General features: G+C 34.6%; 1 protein-coding gene across 3 annotated transcripts in view; it reads right to left on the bottom strand.

The window, feature by feature from the left end:
* The window catches only part of NAALADL2 (N-acetylated alpha-linked acidic dipeptidase like 2), a 1,363,282-nt gene that overhangs the window by 1,260,393 nt on the left and 90,885 nt on the right, over positions 1 to 12,004 (bottom strand). For all 3 annotated transcript variants that reach the window (XM_086674748.1, XM_086674747.1, XM_086674749.1), the window contains exon 2: positions 8,873 to 8,935. The gene's annotated coding sequence lies outside the window, so the exon portion shown is untranslated. The remainder of the gene's footprint in view (positions 1 to 8,872; positions 8,936 to 12,004) is intronic.

The following is a 12,004-nucleotide window of genomic DNA, read 5'->3' as shown; positions in this document are numbered from 1 at the left end:
CAACACAGGATCCTAAACCGAAAGCAGAACAGAAAAGTTGTGGGATGACAGTGGTACCTGGGCAAGAAATAACAGTTAAAACTGATGCAGGAGATGGGGCACCTGGGTGGCTCAGTCAGTTAAGCGCCTGACTTCAGCTCACCTCATGATCTCACGGTTCTCCCAGTTCATAGGTTCAAGCCCTGCATTGGGCTCTGTGCTGACAGCTCAGCGCCTGGAGCCTGCTTCCGATTCTGTCTCCCTCTCTCTCTGCCCCTCCCCTGCTCTCACTCAGTCTCTCTTTCTCTCTCTCAAATATATATAAACATTAAAAAAATTTTTTTTAAACTGATGCAAGAGAATGAAGAGACACAACAGGAATATTTCCAGGACAAAAACAAGAACAGTTTAATGTAGCTAATAATTATTTTATGAACTTTTCCTAAATACATTCCATTCTTCACTCTCAACCTTTCTCTCTCTCCCCACCAAGCTCCAGGAGTTTATTTTGCTGGTGTTTCAAAAGAACACTTTTTTCTTAGTTTCTTCTGGGATCTCTCAGTGTTCTCATTTCCTAAGGACCAAAGTTCTTTACTTCAGCCCCTGCCTTCAATAACAAGGCATTAAAGGACCTGCTTTCCTGAGAACAACAAAGATCATTTAATAATGCTATTGATAGCCACTTAATAGCCCTGTTATAGAACACTGGGGAACAAATAGCAACAGACACATATAAAACGTATAAAGAAAAGTATGTGAGACAGAAAAAAACAATCATAATGCATGTACTGGTTCAGAAGTAAACAATACTCAGTGATTACAAATGTAAAAACCATTAATTTAACAATCAACTGTGATATAACTTTCTAATTAAAATGGAGGGTAATTTGGATAGCTGGGATGTGATCTTAGAAAAATAAAGTCTCAACCAACAAAACAAGAAGTCAATGGATAATAACAATTTATAAATTAAGAGATAACTACATAAGCACAGAGCTATCAGAAGAAAAACTTGGAACAGCTGAAACTCATCTCTTAGGAGTAGGAATGGACAGAGGTAGTAGCAGGTTGCTATGTTTTTGGGTTTTGTTTTTTGTTTTTTGTTTTTGTTTTTTTCATTTTAAGCCTATATAAGTTTTAAACTGTTTGGAGAATACTTACAGAAAATGATTTAAAAATAAAACACAGCCTAAACTTTTGTTGTTTAAGAAGGAAAACCTGGAGAGGCACCTCCAAGTTGCTTACGCATCTGACTTCATCTCAGGTTATGATCTCACTTTTGGTGAGTTCAAGCCCCACGTCAGGCTCTGTGCTGACAGCTCAGAGCCTGGAGCCTCCAGATTCTGTGTCTCCCTCTCTTTGCCCCTCCCTGGCTCTCACCTGTGTGCGTTCTCTCTCTCTTTCTCTCTAATTAAACATTAAAAACAATTTTTCTAAATAAATTTTAAGAAGGAAAACTTGGAAAAAGAGGACAGAGAAACAGACCTAAGTGAGGGAAAGGGAGAGGAAAAGAATGAAGTAAAAGCAAAAGAGACACTATACAGAGAGGATCTATAAAACACCTCAGAAAGTAGCTTTCTCAAAATGTTTTTCGTTAAATGCAAAAGAAGTAATCAAAGTAATTTAACCTGATTGCTAATTACTATCTCTGGAATGTGTTAATTATTGTACTATATTTGTAAATAAGAAATAAGCATCAGTAAAATAGCTTAATTATTTACACTGTATTTCTTCATTCACTCTCCCATCATATCCTAATTTGTCCTACTCTTCTTACACACAGATGTCCCAACTCCTTCCCAGACAACCATCCTGCCTCTTATTGGTTCCTTTCACAGAAGACCTTTCTTCATTATGGCACACCCAGCTCAAGAACTTAACACTATCCATTGCCTAGGTTTAAAGTACTCTACCTGGCTGTGAAATCCTGACACTGCTTACTTCTCTTCAAATCCAGTACCTGCCCAGGACAAATCCTCTGTTCCAGTCACTAAGGTCTTCTCGCACTGCCATTCTCCCTGGTGTTACTACCAAAGGACTACTTTTATAGTTCATGCTATTGGTCACCCCAGAAAGGTTTCTATTTACCTGTCTCATTTACCAAAAATCTCATCTGTCACAGTCCAGTCAAGTCATATTGACTTCAAAACATGCCTTCTCTGAAAATTCCACAGCACACATATTTAACTCTTATCTAATGACTTTGACAAACACTGCTTTCACTTCATATTAGCACCTATTTAAATATGTTCCTATCCCCAATTTTGTCTTATTTTTTCATTGCCAGTTTTGTTTTCCTATTATTATAGACAGTTGTGCAGCAGGAAACATACAGAATGCCACATTCTATAACTGAAATCATAAATGGAGTCCAGTACAGCTTTTTGACTGCTTAAAAAATGTATTTCTTAGCATCTAGTGCATTTTCATACACATGCCACATACTCAGGATATACTGAATGGTTCACTGACCAACCCACTTTAAATTTACTAAATAAACATACTGTACTTATACAGTTGTCAAATCCCTAGATTATCCTTCATGTTATTTAATTATTGCCTTTCATCTTTCTGACCTGAATCTGTACTTTAGCACATATCAATCAATGTTGTCACACATTCCAACTTTCTAATTTAGAAGCAATTAGATCATTATGTAAAAAATTCACAAAAGATTATTCAGATATCTGGTAATCAAAAATAATCTGTTACAAAAATTCTTTACTAAAGTCTCTTCATAATTTTTAGTGTGCTTCATTCCAAGTTAAAATGAAATGGGTTTAGAAACAAATGGAATGTGGAGGATGGTGTAATAGATATTGAGAGGAAGGAGCCTCTGAAAAGTTTTCTTTGAAATTCATGTTACCTGAATTCTAATATTTTAGGAATAAATATCCAATAAAAGTTTGGAATTAAAGAAGAACAATATGGTAAGAGTAAAAAAAATATGAGAAAAGCTTTGTAGAGTTCTACTGTGTGCAAAACCTTACTTAGAGTAGAATTAAGTATGTGTCCCAAACAGAAACTGTTATTCCTGTTTTGAGAGATGTTTTATTTTAACTCTCCCCTTCCATACCCATATGGCAAATAGTACATAGATGGGCCACAACTACTAACAGAAGAAAATTCTATCCAATTTTCAAGAGAGAAATTCAAAATACCTATTATTAAGAAAACCCATATGTGAAGTCCCTAGTATCCAGGCAACAAGTTGTCATGAGCCATGCTGTATTGCTGGGAAAGGCTTTGTCCTAATGCAAACAAAACAAAACAAAAATGCACTTTTGTCTCAGTTCCTGAAAATCTGCATAGCTATATTAATGAAAAAGAGAAGCCAAATTGGGCATGTTAGCATGAACAGACGTTCAATAAACAGTAATGGAATGGAGGAGATTTATACCCCTTTGTCGAGACAATTAAAAACAATTAAAGTTATCCTTGTCAACAGCCAGCTTCTAATGTTGTGTGCAAAATTCACAAGAGGTCTTCCTGCCAATAGTATATTTGACTATCAAAGCTTTGACAGAAAACTGTTTTGCTTTGTCCTACTTGTTCTGCAAGTTTTTTAACAATTGTCTTTGGTAACTTAAGAAGAAAATTTGGCACAGAGATTTTGTTAAAATGTACATTAAGGCTCCCTGCCAAGGTAATAGTATAGAACAGGTGCTGTCAGAGCCAGAAGGTGAAAGCAAAAGAAGGAAACCAATAGACAGAACGAGCATAGGAAATGACCCCAAAACAAGGCAGCCTGTGCTTCATACTGTTACCAACACCTGGTCCAGCCGGAAGCCATCCTTCGGCCACTCGTCCAGCTTGCAGTTGTTTACACATCCCACTGGCAGGCTTGGCTACATCTTCTGCCTTTTTTTTCTTCTTACTAAAAGAAATTCTATTCTGTGAACTTTTGACTCCCTACTTTTGATTCCCTACTTCCAATATATAATGAGTTAGTGATTTTTCTGATTGGTTTGAGCTCTTATGATACAGCCAGGAAATAACCATTTTTGTCTTACTAGAAATTCCTATTTATTGTTAAAGTTTGTACACTTATAAATGTTAAGACATTATGGATTTGGGGCTGATATCCTTGGTCTCTTTTACACATTAAGAAAATTACAGATGATCCCTGATTTACAAAGTCTCATGATATTGCAACTTTAAGATGATACAAAAGGGATGTACATTCAGTAGAAACTGTACTTCACATTTTGATATTTGATCTTTTTCCGGGCTAGCAATATGCTGTATGATATTCCCTTGTGATTCTGGGCAAAGGCAGAGACCTGCAACTTCCAGTCAGACATGCAATCACAAGGGTAAATGACCCATATGCTTACAACCATTCTGCTATCCATATAGCAATTCTGTTTTTCACTTTCAGGACCACATGTAATGAATTACATGAGGTATTCAATACTTTACTATAAAACAGGGTTTAGTTAGATCATTTTGTCCAAATATAGGTTAATGTAAGTGTTCTGCACACATTTAAAGTAGGCTAAGCTAAGGGGCGCCTCGATGGCTCAGTCGGTTAAGCGTCCAACTTCGGCTCAGGTCATGATCTTGCAGTTCGTGAGTTCAAGCCCCGCATCAGGCTCTGTGCTGACAGCTCAGAGCCTGGAACCTACTTCTGATTCTGTGTCTCCCTCTCTCTGCCCCTCCCTTGCTCATTCTCTCTCTCTCTCTTTCAAAGAATAAAGAAACATTTAAAAAACTATTTTTTTAAGTAGGTTAGGCTAAACTATGATGTTTGGTAGGTGAAGTGCATTAAATGCATTTTAGACAGGTTATTTTTCAAATTAACGATGGGTTTATTGGGATGTAACCCCATCAAAAGTAGAAGATCTGTAACCAAATTTTTATTTTATATATTAGAAACCTATAGTTGTTAAAGACAGAGGGTCATGTTTTTGCTAAAAAAAAAAAAAAAAAAAACCCGTATTTTAGAGGGATTATAAATACATTTAGAATGCCTTTGTGGTTCACCTTTAATCTCTTCATTTGTTTGTATATTTCACTTGGACCAGCTTTAGATCAGATGCAGGACTGCTAAACTGAGACTGGATAACAAGAGGTAGCTTATATCAAATGTTGACATAGGAGGTGTGGGGAAGCAAATTCCTACACTAAATATTCCTAAAATTAAATCCATAATACGTATTGTGTCTGTGTTATGAACCCCTAGGCCTCAACTGTAGGAAAGGAAATCTTTTTGCCTTCTGCCCATCATAACTTGTTGGCCAGGGCTCTGTAAATGAGACTGACAAAAGAGAGATTAATAAGAGAAAACCAAACAAAAATTCATTAACATGTGCATTGGACATACACAAGACAGTACTTAGAGATGAGTAATTCAAAGATAAGGTTAGAATTTGGGGTCTATATATCTAACTTACTAAGGGAAAGGAAGCAGGAGAAAGGGAACCTTGGAAAAGCAATCACTATTTGGAAAAATAAATGGGCCTTTAGGAAAATAAATGAAGGATGTGACAGCATTGTGGTAGTATCTGTTAGGGTGTGGTAATCTTAGAGTTGCTTTGCAGAAAGGGATGTAATGACTTTGAGTTCTTTTTGGAAGTCTCTGTGTTTAGGCAGATAAGGGATTTCAGGAACCCAAATACCTTCAGCTCAAAATAACTCTTATGCCAAAGAGGCAAAATCAGACATGGCATATCCTGATCCCCTCCACAACATTCCCCAGTTTTATTGCTCTCACTTCTGCTTCTTTACTACTCTTAATTTACTTTTCTACTCATAATTTCTACTCCTCATTTTATTTGTTTTATTTGGGTATTCTTAGCCTGTATTTTGACTGATAGCAAGCCAGATAAGTGTCCATTAATCCATCACACTAGGCAGCATTTCTTTGAGAAGTGCCTCTTCTTCATTTTGCAAAATGTTGTCATTACCCTATGGACAACAGGTTACATTAACACAATATGACATCCTTGTTTATATTTTCTTTATTGCTTAAATATTCTATATGGTTAGGTTTTGTACTTTTAAAGGTTATTTTTAGTTTTGGGGAAAAAACATAATTTAAATATTCTGCCAAAATTATTGGGTTTATTGAAACTACTAGTTTGTATCTCCTTATCCTTAGGGCACTAAAAAGACATGAAAGCTGACATCCTTACTCTGTGCAGCTTTGAGTGGGTGTTCACAGTCCTTCCATGATTACATGTGGTCATGCCAAAAAAATTTTCAGAAATACTCCACTGGTCTCAAAGGACAATCCAGCAGAAAAATGACCATAAAACAGGACATTTAAAGGAATAATGCCAGAAAAGCTGGTCAAAGAAAAGTCTGTAGAATGGAGAACTGCCACTGTTAAAGTGGTAAGAAATATAGAATCTATGTTTATAACTGAACCCAAAATGTCCACATTATACAATAATATACAGTTGACCTTTGAACAATATGGGCTTGAACTATGCAGGTCCACTTATACATAGTTCCATAAATGTATTTTCTCTTCCTTATCATTTTAATAACACTTTCTTTTTTATAGTTTACTTTATTCTAAGAATATAGTGTGAAATACATATAACATACAAAATATGTGGTAATGAACTATTTATGTTATCGCTAAGGCTTCCAGTCAGCAGCAAGTTATTAGCAGTTAATTTTGAGGAAGTTGGAAGCTATACACACATTTTCAACCACCTGGGGTATGACTCCCTAGGTCACCTGTACACTAAAGTACTTTTGTGATTTGTTAATCACCATAATTTTTTAAATAATGTATTTATCTAAGTAATTTCTACACCTAACATGGGGCTCAAATTCATGACCCCAGATCAAGAGTCACATGCTCTTCTGACCAAGTCATCCAGGCACTGCCCCCCCATCACCATAATATTTAAAGGTTCCTTATAAGTTATTTTTGCTTAAAAAACAAATAAAATTTATCCTCTTTATATGTTATCTTAAAATATATAAAAAGTGTAACCAAAGTTACCATTTCATCTCTCTCATTACAAAAGAATTACATAATGCATTTTAACATTTATAATGTATTTAAAAGCTTTTATAATGTATGTTAACTAATGTATTTTCTAGAGTTAGAAAATGAATAAATTAAAATTGGTTATATTGCTTATTTCTTCTTTGGCTAAAAATCATTTTCTTCACTTATTCTTAGTTTCCTCCAAAACTTTTTTAGACTGTTTAAAGAGAATTCATTGACATTTTTTATTTACAAATTGACATGTTATTTATTTTTAAAATTGCATTTCATACGGATTTACTTTGATGGAACATCTTATTATGAATCAAAAAGTAAGGAGGAGATGTGGAAAAGAATTTTACCATTTGTGACAACTGATCAGGGAAAGAAGGAGTCATAAGTGGTGAGTCTTTGAAGGAAGCCCCTGGTAGGTCAACTTATCCATTTTCCAGAGTTTTACATTTAATTCTGTCATCCCACACTATAAATACTGAGAGCCTCCTATGTGCAAAGTACTAAAATAGATCCTGAGAAAACACGGTGAATTAACCCAGGTTCTTGCTTCTAAAGACCTTATATTCTAATAAAAACATTTATATAGGTGTGAAGGAGGAAGATGACCTCCTTTATTATGCATAGTAACTAGTGCTGTGAGAATTTGACCAGCCAGATTTGAAGAGAACATCCAATATCAGATGAAGTCTTTCTAATTTAACTGCCACTATTCATAATTATATCTAAGTTCCTAAGCATGGCTAAGCATGGCTCATGAGGACATTCATGATCTGCCTCATGCTTAATTCTTTATAGACATATCACGCTATCTTACTCTACTTCAGACATTACAAACCACTCTGCAACTACAACTTAATCTTCCTCCACCTTCTACTGACACATCACTCCCTGAGCATCCATCCCGCGTCTGGCTTAGGTTCTCACTGCATTTATCCTATTGTACCCCATGCTTTTCCCTACTGTTTTCATTCATTATACTACCTTGTATTTGCCTATTTTTTGACTGACTGCCACTACATTGTGAGATCTTGAGAAGCAGATACATATTCTTCACTATCATGTCGTCAATATAAAGTAAATGGCACATAATAAGTGTTCAATAAATATTTGTTGAATGAATGAGTGAATTAGTTCAACTTCTATTTCCAAGAGAAACAGAATATTACTAATTGGTCCATTCCATGATCTTTCAAGTAGAAAGCTAAATAATCTCAAATGACGGCACAATCTATAACCAATTATACTGATTAAAATCTCTTAAAGTATAATTATATGAAGATTTACTTTACTTTAATTTAATATCCATAATAAAAAAAGCTGCTAGCAATTTGTAATTAGTTCCTTTTTTTTTCCAAATCCATATTAACTCAGAATTCAAGTACCACTATGATACATTTATAGAAGATAATTCGTGTAACTGCTTAGCACAGTACATGGCGCAGTACAAGACCTCAATAATGTTAGCATGATGGCAGGAGTGCACAATAGTGGACTGGTTTAGGGTGATGACAAAAATGAATATGTATCAATGATATCATATACAAATTATACGAAAGACATGTATTCGAGATTATATCATAAAAAATGATAAAAATTTAGACAGATTTCAAAATACAAGAAATGCATAGGCATATAACTTCCTTACAAGTAATATGGTTATTAACATTATTATTAGATTAAGCATGATAACAGCAAACCATTGTACTGGAGAAGAGAATGTGAAATATAATTCCATAATTTTACAGTGCTTTGTAATGCATGGAATAATTCTCTCCAATGTCCAAAAATGTAAGTAAACAATATTGACATCTGAATACTTTTGACAAAAACAGCAGTTATAGAGAGAAGGAGGGGAAAGGCTTTTATATTCTCTTAACTGTTCAAACGGTTTTACAAATATTTGTAAAAAGTCACCAATAGAGGGCTTACCTGGGGTCAAATGAGAGAGGCCCTAAACCACCAAAAGTTATTTCCAGTGTCCAGCTGGGAGATCTAAAACAGAGAATAACAAAGACAGTTTGTGACAAAGCTGACACACAGTATTCTGGAAGGAGTGAAATCAATTGTGACATTTTTCATTTATTTGTAAATGCCTCTTTGGCAGTACACTCACTCAAAACGACAGTTGATTCTTACAGAATAGGGGAGGAGATGGTAAAATAGAGAAATCCTGACAGTTGCTTTAATGAGATTCTGTATTAGGGCTACACTAACATTTTCCCCCAACAAGGAGCTTGCCCTTCATTTTCAATATCATAATTCAGTAATTTGGAAAATGTTATCTCTGTGAAAAACTAAACCAGTCAGCCCTTAGAAGCCACTGCCAAGTTTATTTTCTTCTTATTTTTCAATTAGGAAAAAATGGTAAAACAAGTATCTGAATAAATGTCAGCCATATAGACTAATTATGTCTTCTTATTAAAAGAGTATTATTTTTTATTAAAAATGGCAATATGGACTATGACTGAACAGGTCAAGGCACACTTTCCAGTAAGTCAATATTTGTTTGAAAATATTAGAGTATAATTAAAGCTATATCTTAAAAGCCTTTAATTTTAATATTTTAAGTTCCTAAGGGAAAGGAAATTATCAGCAAAGTAGTTTCACTAGTCTTTATAATTTGAGCAACTCCAAATTAAGCAGTCTCAAGTTTCCACTTCATTTATTCATTCAATTGTTCTTTGATCATATGCTAAGTTCTTGGTGAAGTTGCAAAGCAACTGGCAAAAACTTACTTCTAAAAAACACATAAATTATGTGCATGTAAAACATGTGCAGGTAAAATGCAATCCAATCCTGGGCTACCCAGAATCTATTATTTATTTGTCAGCCAATAGGTATTTAGTGAACTGGTAAACTGCATAAAGTCAAATATCTGTGAACAGCAAAATGAAAAAACATGCATTTTGGCATTTAATACGCCAGTACAATCTTTGGCATTATAGGTTCAAAGTCTAGATTCCAGAGAAGTGAACTAATTAAGAGACAGGAGAGAAGTAACAAGCTTTTGTTTCTAATTTTGTTGTCCATAAAGTAGAGTTAGTAATATTTACTGCATATGAATGTTAGGATTAAACAAATGTTGGGGGAGGAATAAAACACCTAGCAGAGTGCTTGGCTCATACACAGTAAGCTGTCAAAAATAATATACTTATAATAATTATAAGGCTTTATCTTGATCAAAACACATGACATCTTTCTCAAATACAACAGGAACATAAGTAGCAACATGAAATAGGAGGAAACCCTGGCTGTCAGGATACTATAATAAGAACTCTAGTTCTATCTCTCCCACTAATAGCCTCTTTGCAACTCAATTCTCTCATCACAAATATGGCACTGACATTCCTATCCTTACATAAAACCCCAACTTAGCTTGGCTATGAAAACTGTCTGGGTACTCCAAGTACCCAAATATTATACATTCTTTTGGAATATGGCCAGTAAATATGGCAGTGAGCACCATTTAAGTCTGGCAAATTAACCATGGTCCAAGATTTGGGGGTGGTAATTTTACCCAGCTTAACAATGGTTAATTTTTAGTAATGCTCAATACAGCTGCAAAACTGCTTAAGCAGGTAAATGTGTACAGACTCGTGAAAGTTTTTGTCTCCTTATTCTATCTTCAGTTTACCTACAACACTGGTTCCCAAATGTAGCTACATATTAAAATCACTAGGGGGATGTGTTCAATGCTAATATCTATGTGCAACCCAGACCAATTCAAAATATTTTTTTAAAAGCTTCCTAGGTAATTGTAATGTGCAGCCAGGGTTTAGAACCACTGGCCTACAGCTGTATCATTTCTCTAATAAACACTATTGGCTTTCTACCTATTTTTCTTCTTTTCTTTTCTGTGAATCAGAGCCCCTGATTCACCTTAGGTGTCTTTTCCTAAGAAACTCTGGAGTGAAAGCTTATGCCCAGATTCAGGACAACTTTGATTTAGGCTCAGTGAATCATAGTGGTCCCAATTCCTTTGCCAGAGATTGACTTCAGGGTATATATGTTACCCTTATAAAATGGAAGGAAGGTGTGCTGGGGTTCTTAGCAAAGTTTCCACCCTCCTAACAAAATGCTTTTTCTCCTGCTGTTACATATGGATATGATGCCTAGAACTGACGTAGTCATCTTGTAAGCATGAAGGAAGACAGTCTGAGGACAAAGCTAACATCTTGAGGATGGCAGAGCAGAAGGTTAGAAAGAAACAGAGTCTGTGATAATGTCATTCAGCTGCTGCAGTAATTTGTCCCATTTCTGAACTTACGTGAAACAAATTCAAATAGCATCAAAGCACTCTGTACTTACATAGCATCCCAACTATATTAAACCAACAAAGACGGGTATATCCCAAGTCTAAGTTTTGGTCAAAAATTTCTTTTATTGTTTCTATTTTGAAATCCTTTATGAAGTAAACCAACTGGTGAAAAATGTTCCATTTTTTCTTACAAACCAGATAATTCTTAGTTTTATTTAAATGGCTTTATAACATTTATTTTTACTAAAAACTATTGTGCAATACACAATATAAGAAATTTAACAGCAGATCCCATCAAATAACTTTTTTCAGAAGTACTAATTTGTTCTAGTGTTTTATAGACAAACATAATGTACACAATTAAAATATATTTTCCTACAGCACATATACATATATATATATGTATACATACATAAATACATATAAATGCATATATATGCATATACATATATATATATACACATATATAAATACGTGCATGTGTTTGCTTTTTTAAGTTGTTGCCAGCCATATGGGGCTTAAAGTGGAGAAAAAAAATGTGTTTTTTAATATCCAACCACAACAATCACATGATTTCCTAATAACTTTGTTTTTTCTTTTGATTCTATATGTAGCTTGCTTGCTTTTCTTTATTTATTTATTTAATTTATAGCTTGCATTTCTTGAATGTAGTGAGTCTTATTATTAAATGTCCAGATTATAATTTTGGTTCCAAAATGTCCTCTCTTTTCTTTAAGTGGTATTTTCCTGACCCAGAAAATACTAGGGATACTTTGGAATGATGCTTTACTGTCAACCACACA

Source organism: Puma concolor, chromosome C2 (genome assembly GCF_028749965.1).
Source record: "Puma concolor isolate L17-30 chromosome C2, mPumCon1.1.hap2, whole genome shotgun sequence".
Classification (NCBI taxonomy): Eukaryota; Metazoa; Chordata; class Mammalia; order Carnivora; family Felidae; genus Puma; species Puma concolor.
Note: the sequence above shows the minus strand (reverse complement) of the source record. Positions and strands in the feature narration are given on the sequence as shown.